A 10,165-nucleotide genomic window follows, 5' to 3' on the forward strand; every position below is an offset into this window, starting at 1 on the left:
ACTTACAGAATTGGCGTCCCATCTTGCTCCCCAGCATGGACTGCAAAGTTGTAGTGAAGGCCATCTCGCTGTGGCTGGGGTCTGTGCTGGCGGACGTGGTCCACCCAGACCAGATCTACACCTATACCATCCCGGGCTGTACCATCTTTGACAACCTGTATCTGGTCCGGGATCTCTTGGAGCTTGGGTGTAGGGATGGTCTGTCGTTCGCCCTCCTGTCCCTGGATCAGGAGAATGCATTTGACAGGGTGGACCATGGGTATCTCCTGGGCACTCTGCGATCATTAGGCTTCGGACCCCAGTTTGTGGGCTTTCTCCAGGTGCTGTACGCTTCTGCAGAGTGTCCGGTCAGGCTCAACTGGACCCTGATCGAGCTGGTCAGCTTCGAGCGGGGAGTACGGCAGGGGTGCCCCCTCTTGGGCCAGCTGTATGCTCTGGCGATCGAGCCCTTCCTCTGTCTCCTCCATCAGGGGTGGAGCTGCAAGAGCTGGAGCTGCGGCTTGTCCTGTCGGTGTATGCGGACAACATGCTCCTCGTGGTCCAGGATCCGGGTGACTTGGTGGAGGCTTGCCAGGCCATCTACTGGGCAGCCTCCTCTGCCCAGGGCAAATGGGTCCAGAGCTCTGGCCTGGTGGTCAGGGACAGGTGGCAGGAGAGCTCCCTCCCACGTGTGCTTCAGGCCATCCGGTGGAGCGCAGGTCCACTGCTCTATCTCGGCATTTACCTTTCTGCCACACATCCGTCTCTGCAGGAGAACTGGCACGGTTTAGAGGGCAGGGTGACAGAGGGGCTCCGGAAATGGACAGGACTCCTCCGGTGCCTCTCCCTCCGAGGGAGAGCACTGGTGCTTAATCAACTAGTCCTGTCCATGCTCTGGTACCGCCTCAACACCCTAGTCCCAGCCCCGTGCTTCCTGGCCAACCTCTGGACATCGATTCTGGAGTTCTTCTGGTCAGGACTGCACTGGGTCCCTGCAGGGGTTCTCCAACTACCCCTGGAGGAGGGAGGGCAGGGCCTGAAGTGTCTACACACTCAGGTCCATGTCTTCCACCTCCAGAATCTGCAGAGGCTCCTTTATGGTGCAGGTAGTCCGGCGTGGAGCATACTAGCGCACGCCTTCCTGCGCCGCTTCCAAGGGCTCCAATACGACCAGCAGCTCCTTTATCTCCATCCGAGAGGTCTTCCTCAAGACCTCTCTGGGCTGCCAGTCTTCTACTAGGACCTCCTCCAGACCTGGAAACTGTTCTCAGCAACCAGATCCATGGCGGCCACTGTGGGGGCAGATCTCCTCATGGAGCCCCTGCTACACAACCCTCAGCTCTGTGTGCAGGTGGCGGAGTCCCCCTTGGTGAGTCAGAGGCTGGTCCTGGCAGAAGTCACAAGAGGCAGCGACCTCCTGGACTACGACCGGGGAGACTGGCTCAGCGCTTGGGGCTCTTCCGGCCTCATATTCCCCAGCGCATACTTCAGCAGGTGGGGGCTGCTTTGCTGCCCACTGCTCGGGTTTACCTTGACAGGGTCCTGAGAGAGGGCATGCCCACCCACCCTCTACCCCAGGCCCTCCGGACCTTTTCGTCGGGCCCCTGCCCTGTGGACCCAACTGGCCCTCCTGCCCCTTCACCATGAGCCAGCTGCACGATCTGCAGCCGGTCTGCTTCCAGACTGTGCCAAGGAAACATCTATACACACTTGTGCTCCATACCCTTCATCTCCTCACCCTCACATACTGCCCCGACACAAAGTGGTGGGACCTCCTATCACCTTTATAGGGTGAGGAACCCTGGTGGGCCAGTCTTTTTCTCCACCTTGGTCCCAAGGCCCGCCGGGGATATCAGTTGGCGGCTCCTTCACGGGGCCGTGAGCACGGGTGTGTACTTGGTGCAGCTCACCCCATCCCAGCCACCTGCCCCTTTTGCGGCATGAGGGAAACCCTGGCGCACATTTACATGGAGTGCGCCAGGCTACAGCCCCTATTCTGGCTCCTCTTAGACATCTTGTTAAGATTTTGATTGCACTTTTCCCCTCACCTCTTCATCTATGCAATTCCTGCGCTGGCCACATCTGTGGCCCCACAAAGCTACGGGACCTCCTGGTCAACATCCTTCTGGCCCTGGCTAAAATGGCCATCTATAAAACCAGGAAGAGGAAGTTGGCCGACGGAGACTCCTGTGACTGTGGGGCCTATTTCCGATCCTCCATCCGTTCACGCATTCGGGCAGAGTTCCTCTGGGCGGCATCCACTGATTCCCTTGACGCCTTCGAGGAACAGTGGGCACTGTCCAGGGTTCTCTGCTCGGTGTCCCCATCGGGTTCCCTTTGTTTGACCCTTTGACTGCACTCCTGTCCCTGTTATTTCATTAGGTGTCCCCTGAAATCACTTGGTTTCCAGGTCCTGTGGATCCCCCCTTTAGCAGATCCCAATAGGATCACTCTCCTGTAGCCATCTGGCCTGACCATGGGATGGTGTTCCAAGAAGGAGGAGTGCTAGGCAGACGGGCTCCACCTAACGAAGAGAGGGAAGAGCATCTTCGCAAGCAGGCTGGCTAACCTAGTGAGGAGGGCTTTAAACTAGGTTCACTGGGGGAAGGAGACCAAAGCCCTGAGGTAAGTGGGGATGTGGGATACTGGGAGGATGCAGGAGTAGGAGAGTTGAATTGATTCCTTGAGGACCTGTTCCATGATTTTTCCAGGGACTGAGATGAGGCTGACTGGCCTTTAGTTCCTGGGATCCTCCTTCTTCCCATTTTTAAAGATGGGCACTACATTAGCCTTTTTCCAGTCGTCCGGGACTTCCCCCGATCAGGAACAGTCAGCATGGATTCACCAAGTCCTGCCTGACTAATCTCATCTGACTACCTACCCAGGGTTTTCCGACACCAAAGCAGTGGTAACGTATCAGTTTCTCTCCACGCGGTGTCACGACTAAATCAATGGGACACAGCTCCTCCATCTGATAAATGATTGGTACAAGCAAGAGTGTGTGACACTTTGTACCTTGGGGGAGCATCCTACACCCCCACATTCATCTTTATAAAATGATTGTGTGATATCCAATGCAAAGTTTGTCATGTCGGGTGTCTTCAGAAGGCCTATGTTGCACTGAGCATAGTTGTTATAGTGAGGTTATAGTAATTGTTACGGTAATGTTATAGGTTATAATTTCATGTATGTAGTTATGAGGCTGAAAATGTGTCCTCATGGCTTAAAGCAAGCCCAGGCAAAAACTCCCCAAGAGCAGAGAGGCAGTTCACACCTCATCTGGGCATGTATGGGACAAACCCACCCCAGCCTCTCAGGAACAAAGGACGCTGGCCTAGGCAGCAACAAAGGGATCTGTTGGACTCTTGAGTGAGTCACCCCCCTTCCTTTGGTCAGGTTGGGACTGCGATGAGGTAATGTTCACCTGACACTGAAGCGGGGAGCAAAGTCAAGAGGGAGGAAAGGACATGATAAAAGGGAGATGTGTTTGCCTTGCTCTTCCTCTCTCTTCCACCTCCATCTACGGACACCAGCTGAAGCACTGATCACAGGGGATAGCCTGGCTGCAGAGCAACCAGCCAGCCCGTGGTGAGAAGCATCTAAGTTTGTACGGGCACTGAAAGTGTTAAGATCAGCTTAGAATGTGTTTTGCTTTTATTTCATATGACCAAATCTGACTTATGTTTTGACTTATAATAATTTAAAATCTGTTTGTGTATTCTATCTGAAGCAGTGCATTTGGTCTGAAGCATGTCAGCGTCTCCCCTTGGGAGAACAATCCTGGTACATATCAATTTCTTTGTTAAATTGACAAACTCATATAAGCTTGCAGCATCCAGCGGGCATAACGGGGCTCTGCAAGATGGAAGTTCCTAGGGTTGGTAGTGTCATTCGGTTGCACAATCCAAGAAGCCGTTTACATGTCAGAGGTCGTGCGTGAACAGCCCAGGAGTGGGGGTTCTCACAGCAGAGCAGGGTAAGGCCGGCTCCCAGAGTCGAGGATTTGAGTGGCCTAGCAGATCCGGATAACACCAAAGGGGAATGTCACAGAGTGCTTTTACCTAAAACTACTTTTTATTAGGTCTCAAGGGCGCTCTCTCTCTCTCTCTCTCTCTCTCTCTCTCTGTAGCAGTAAGGTGAGAGCATTCCCAACATTTCTATTTACCTGAAGTCTTAAATGGTTTAGAGGAATCAGCAACCAGCTTTCTGGGGACCCTCCTTCTGTCCAGTTGCTGGGGAGTTTAAATGCCCAATCCTTGTCCAAAGAAAAGCTTCCTCGGACTGCTCCAAAGTCTGTTCTTTCGCCTAGTCTTTTAGAGCTAACTTAAACGAAGCACAGACCTCATAAGGATTCCTAGTGGGTTGTCATAGTAAACCTGGTGGATCACCAATTCTCCTAATTTCAGCAAATTACTCGTTATCTCTTAGCTTTGTGGCACTTGGTTTTCAGCCAACAGTGGCTGGACACACAAGATGGCTGACTGTAGTCCTGCCAGGTTCTGGGGTTACCAGCAGGAATGTCAAATCAGGGGGGTTACAAGCTCCCTTCAGTGAGTCCACTCAAGTTGGAGAACCTGAGAGAGACTTTTACCCCCAAAGGGAGCAGTGCACCCTGCCAGCTCCAGCATGGGAAGCAACTCTCGGGCAGTGTTGTGAAAGCAGTCCTGTTTATTAGATGTCTGGAACCCAGCTCACTTGGGTCATGAGAAGCCAGCAGCAAGTTACAGCCTGGTCCATTTTGGTTGGTCCAGAGCCCTCTTTTGTGTCCCAGTTCAGGAGAGTCTCCAACTTCCAGCAGCCCACACTTAACAACTCCTCACCTGGCCACTTCTCAGCCCTTTGCTCTTGTTCCCTGGCAAACCCATCTGGCTTCCTGTGGAGCAGTGGATCATCCATAGTCGTTTGTTGCTAGGTACCAGGCAATTGTAGTGGCTGTTGTCTTCTCAGACTCTCTCCATGGACATGGAGGTAGGCAGGTATCCATCACACCCTACAGGGTTTACTGTGCAGAGAGTCAACAACCTTTTCCCACCACCAAGTTAACTATGCAGCACATTGGGAGAACTGACACACAGATGGCATTCAGATAAACTATCACAGAAAATGCCCACTCCATCACACAAGCCCTTTCCGGTTTGTCAGTTTCCCCTGCTTATTCATCACAGGATCACGTTCACCCTCTTAGCTACAGCATCACACTGTGGTCTCATGTTTAGTCGGTGTCTACCAAGACCAACCTGCTCTGCTCATGAATTGTACACCAGTTGCACCTCAAGTCGCCAACCAAGACAATGAGCCACCATGGGGCACTGCTCAGACAGCTGACGAACAGGACAGACTCATCCCCAAGACATTCTCAAGCTCAATGAGGAGCAAAGAAATGAGAGCAGGATGCCCAAGTTGAAACGGGAATTGTTTGGGGGAAGTTTTCTGTCCTGTGTCATACAGGAGGTCAGAGTAGATGATCACAATAGTCCCTGCTGGCCTTGGGATCTATGAATCTAAGACGTGGAAAACCTACGGGTGCCTCTGTTTCTGATGCGCCTTAAAGAGGCCATGGTTTTGAGCAGAACATGTCCCTTTGGGAAAATCAACTTTCTTAAGGTATCTTCAATCAACTCTTCAGGACCCTTAACCTGGACCCCCATATTCTCAAACAACTTTTGCAAATATTGGATGCAATGACGGAAGTGCAGGCCAACTTCACCCAGCAATGTGTCTCCGTGCAGAATAAACCAATTCACAAGGGGACGGAGACCATGGTTCAGTGTGGCCACATCACCTGATAGAGGGATGAGCAGCTGAACCAAGACACCATCCCAGGCAAGGGGGTGGGGAATGGAAGGAAATGATAAGGAGGCGTGTACGGGAAATGATTTCCTGATAAGGAGACTTGGCACCTTGTTACTCAGAAATGACAACACCTGTCCACGGGATTTGCCTTGAGTACAACAGGCAATTCAACACCCGCTCCTTCACTGGTGTGAAACCCGGAGGTAAGGGAGTCCTTTGAGACTGCTATGAAACTGGGGGTTTATGGAGGCCCTGGGCAGATCCCCAGCTGGTGTCAATGGGATTCTCTCTATCGAAGTCAGTGGGGCTGGATCCCCAGCAGGTGTGATTCACCATTGCTCCATCGGGTTGGGTGTATGTTCTCAGGATCATAGGTGTGCGCAGCACATTCCATTAGGATGTGCACCCAGGGTGCCCCACCCTAGCCCCACCCCCATCCACTCCCTCCCACTTCCTGCCCCCTGACTGCCCCCCTCAGAACCCCCAACTGCCCCTGCTCCTTGTCCCCTGACTGCCCCCTCCAGAGACCCCCCCCACCCTCTAATCACCCCTCAGGACTCCACCAAGTATCCAACTCCCTGTCCCGACTGCCCTGCCCCCTAGCCACTCCCCTTCCCCTTGACAGGCCCTCTGGGACTCCCACACCCTGTCCAATGCCTCCGTTCCCCATCCCCTGACTGCCCCAGAGACCCTTTGGCCCGTATCCAAACCCCCCCAGCCCGGCCCCACCGCTCAGAACAGAGTCCCCACCAAATTCCTCCCTGTCAGGGTTCCCTCCCCACTCTGAATTCTTGTGTACAGATGTGGGGACCCGATGAAAGACCCCCTAAGCTTATTCTACCAGCTTAGGTTAAAAACTCCCCAAGTACAAATTCTCCCTTGTACCTTGGGTTAAGTAACGCTGCCACTACCAAGTGATTTTAACAAAGAACCAGGGAAAAGGACCACTTGGAGTTCCTCTTCCCCCAGCAACCCCCACAAGCCCTTATACCCCCTTTCCTGGGAGGCTTGAGATTAATATCCTAACCAATTGGTTACAAAATGACCAAAGACCCAAACGCCTGGGTCTTGGAACAATGGAAAAATCAGTCAGGTTCTGAGAAGAAGGATTTTATTTAAAGAAAAGGTAAAAGAATCCCCTCTGTAAAATCAGGGTGGTAAATATTTTACAGGGTAATGAGATTCAAAACACAGAGGATTCCCCTCTAGGCAAAATTTTAAAGTTACAAAAAAATGGGATAAACCTCCCTCTAGCAAAGGGAAAATTCACAAGTTGAAAACAAAAGATAATCTAACACACCTTGCTGTATTTACTTACTCTTTTTGTAATATCAGAGACACGTACAGGATGGTTTATTGGAGAAGGAGTTTTTTTGACCTGATGCTTCTCTGCTTTCCCCAGAGACCACACCAAACAAAGCCTCCCCGCCACCCCGCCCAGCCCAAGATTTGAAAGTATCTTCTTTCCCCATTGGTCCCTTTGGTCAGGTGCCAACCATGTTATTTGAGCTTCTTAACCCTTTACAGGTAAGAAGGAATTCGAGACTACCATTAGCTGTATGGTTATGACACACCCCCTGGACATCCCCTTGACCAGTGACATGATGGCACTTACGGGACAGGCACAAAGAGACCAACCGAGCTGGAGCGCAGCCGAGGAAAAGCACTATGACTGATGTAAGTCAACAAAGGTCACATTTAGTGCTGGGGAGGCAGCGATTGGCTGGGCAGGCCCGGCTGGGCAGGGGGGGCCAAGCGGGATCATGGTAGCAGCGTGGGGTTCACTGTGTGACACAATTACAACAACTTTGTGCAGCTGCTGGGGAAGTTTGCACAGGCAACAAATATATCCTGCATTGGCGGGAGGGTGGGCAGGCAGGGGAACCCTGTCACCAGGGGTGGCAGATTTGTAGAAACTTTGCTGGTGCCCAGAACCTGCCCCCCGCCCAAACACTGCCTCAACAAACTCCACCCCCCACCTGCCCAAGGCTCTGGGAGGGAGTTTGGGTGGGGGAGATCTGGAGTGCAGGTCCTAGGCTGGGGCAGGGGATTGGGGTGCAGGCTCTGGGAGGGAGTTTGGGGATGGGAGGGGGTGCAGAGGTGAGGGGGCGAGGACTGTGGGGTGTGGTTGCAGATGAGGGGTTTGAGTGTGGGAGGGGTGAGAGTAGGGGTATAGGGGGTGAGGGCTCTGGCTGGGGCTGGAGATGAGGGGTTTGGGGTGTTGGAGAGGCTTAGGGCTGGGGCAGAGGGTTAGGGTGTGGGGGGATGAGGGCTCTGTCTGGGGCTGGAGATGAGGGGTTTGGGGTGTTGGAGAGGCTCAGGGCTGGGGCAGAGGGTTAGGGTGTGGGGGGGTGAGGGCTCTGGCTGGGGCTGGAGATGAGGGGTTTGGGGTGTTAGAGAGGCTCAGGGCTGGGGCAGAGGGTTAGGGTGTGGGGGGGTGAGGGCTCTGTCTGGGGCTGGAGATGAGGGGTTTGGGGTGTTGGAGAGGCTCAGGGCTGGGGCAGAGGGTTAGGGTGTGGGGGGGTGAGGGCTCTGGCTGGGGCTGGGAATGAGGGGTTTGTGGTGTTGGAGAGGCTCAGGGCTGGGGCAGAGGGTTAGGGTGTGGGGGGGTGAGGGCTCTGTCTGGGGCTGGAGATGAGGGGTTTGGGGTGTTGGAGAGGCTCAGGGCTGGGGCAGAGGGTTGGGGTGAGGGGGGGTGAGGGCTCTGTCTGGGGCTGGAGATGAGGGGTTTGGGGTGTTGGAGAGGCTCAGGGCTGGGGCAGAGGGTTAGGGTGTGGGGGGGGGTGAGGGCTCTGGCTGGGGATGGAGATGAGGGGTTTGGGGTGTTAGAGAGGCTCAGGGCTGGGGCAGAGGGTTAGGGTGTGGGGGGGTGAGGGCTCTGGCTGGGGCTGGAGATGAGGGGTTTGGGGTGTTAGAGAGGCTCAGGGCTGGGGCAGAGGGTTGGGGTGAGGGGGGATGAGGGCTCTGTCTGGGGCTGGAGATGAGGGGTTTGGGGTGTTGGAGAGGCTCAGGGCTGGGGCAGAGGGTTAGGGTGTGGGGGGGTGAGGGCTCTGGCTGGGGCTGGGAATGAGGGGTTTGGGGTGTTGGAGAGGCTCAGGGCTGGGGCAGAGGGTTAGGGTGTGGGGGGGTGAGGGCTCTGTCTGGGGCTGGAGATGAGGGGTTTGGGGTGTTGGAGAGGCTCAGGGCTGGGGCAGAGGGTTAGGGTGTGGGGGGGTGAGGGCTCTGGCTGGGGCTGGGAATGAGGGGTTTGGGGTGTTGGAGAGGCTCAGTGCTGGGGCAGAGGGTTAGGGTGTGGGGGGGTGAGGGCTCTGGCTGGGGCTGGAGATGAGGGGTTTGGGGTGTTGGAGAGGCTCAGGGCTGGGGCAGAGGGTTAGGGTGTGGGGGGGTGAGGGCTCTGGCTGGGGCTGGAGATGAGGGGTTTGGGGTGTTAGAGAGGCTCAGGGCTGGGGCAGAGGGTTAGGGTGTGGGGGGGTGAGGGCTCTGGCTGGGGATGGAGATGAGGGGTTTGGGGTGTTGGAGAGGCTCAGGGCAGGGGCAGAGGGTTAGGGTGTGGGGGGGGTGAGGGCTCTGGCTGGGGCTGGAGATGAGGGGTTTGTGGTGTTGGAGGGGGCTCAGGGCAGGGGCAGAGGGTTGGGGTGAGGGGGGATGAGGGCTCTGTCTGTGGCTGGAGATGAGGGGTTTGGGGTGTTAGAGAGGCTCAGGGCTGGGGCAGAGGGTTGGGGTGAGGGGGGGTGAGGGCTCTGGCTGGGGATGGAGATGAGGGGTTTGGGGTGTTAGAGAGGCTCAGGGCTGGGGCAGAGGGTTGGGGTGAGGGGGGGTGAGGGCTCTGGCTGGGGATGGAGATGAGGGGTTTGGGGTGTTAGAGAGGCTCAGGGCTGGGGCAGAGGGTTAGGGTGTGGGGGGGTGAGGGCTCTGGCTGGGGATGGAGATGAGGGGTTTGGGGTGTTGGAGAGGCTCAGGGCAGGGGCAGAGGGTTAGGGTGTGGGGGGGGGTGAGGGCTCTGGCTGGGGCTGGAGATGAGGGGTTTGTGGTGTTGGAGGGGGCTCAGGGCAGGGGCAGAGGGTTAGGGTGTGGGGGGGTGAGGGCTCTGGCTGGGGATGGAGATGAGGGGTTTGTGGTGTTGGAGGGGGCTCAGGGCAGGGGCAGAGGGTTGGGGTGAGGGGGGATGAGGGCTCTGTCTGTGGCTGGAGATGAGGGGTTTGGGGTGTTAGAGAGGCTCAGGGCTGGGGCAGAGGGTTAGGGTGTGGGGGGGTGAGGGCTCTGGCTGGGGATGGAGATGAGGGGTTTGGGGTGTTAGAGAGGCTCAGGGCTGGGGCAGAGGGTTAGGGTGTGGGGGGGTGAGGGCTCTGGCTGGGGATGGAGATGAGGGGTTTGGGGTGTTAGAGAGGCTCAG

The sequence above is a fragment of the Lepidochelys kempii genome, chromosome 28, assembly GCF_965140265.1.
Source record: "Lepidochelys kempii isolate rLepKem1 chromosome 28, rLepKem1.hap2, whole genome shotgun sequence".
In the NCBI taxonomy this organism is placed as follows: domain Eukaryota; kingdom Metazoa; phylum Chordata; order Testudines; family Cheloniidae; genus Lepidochelys; species Lepidochelys kempii.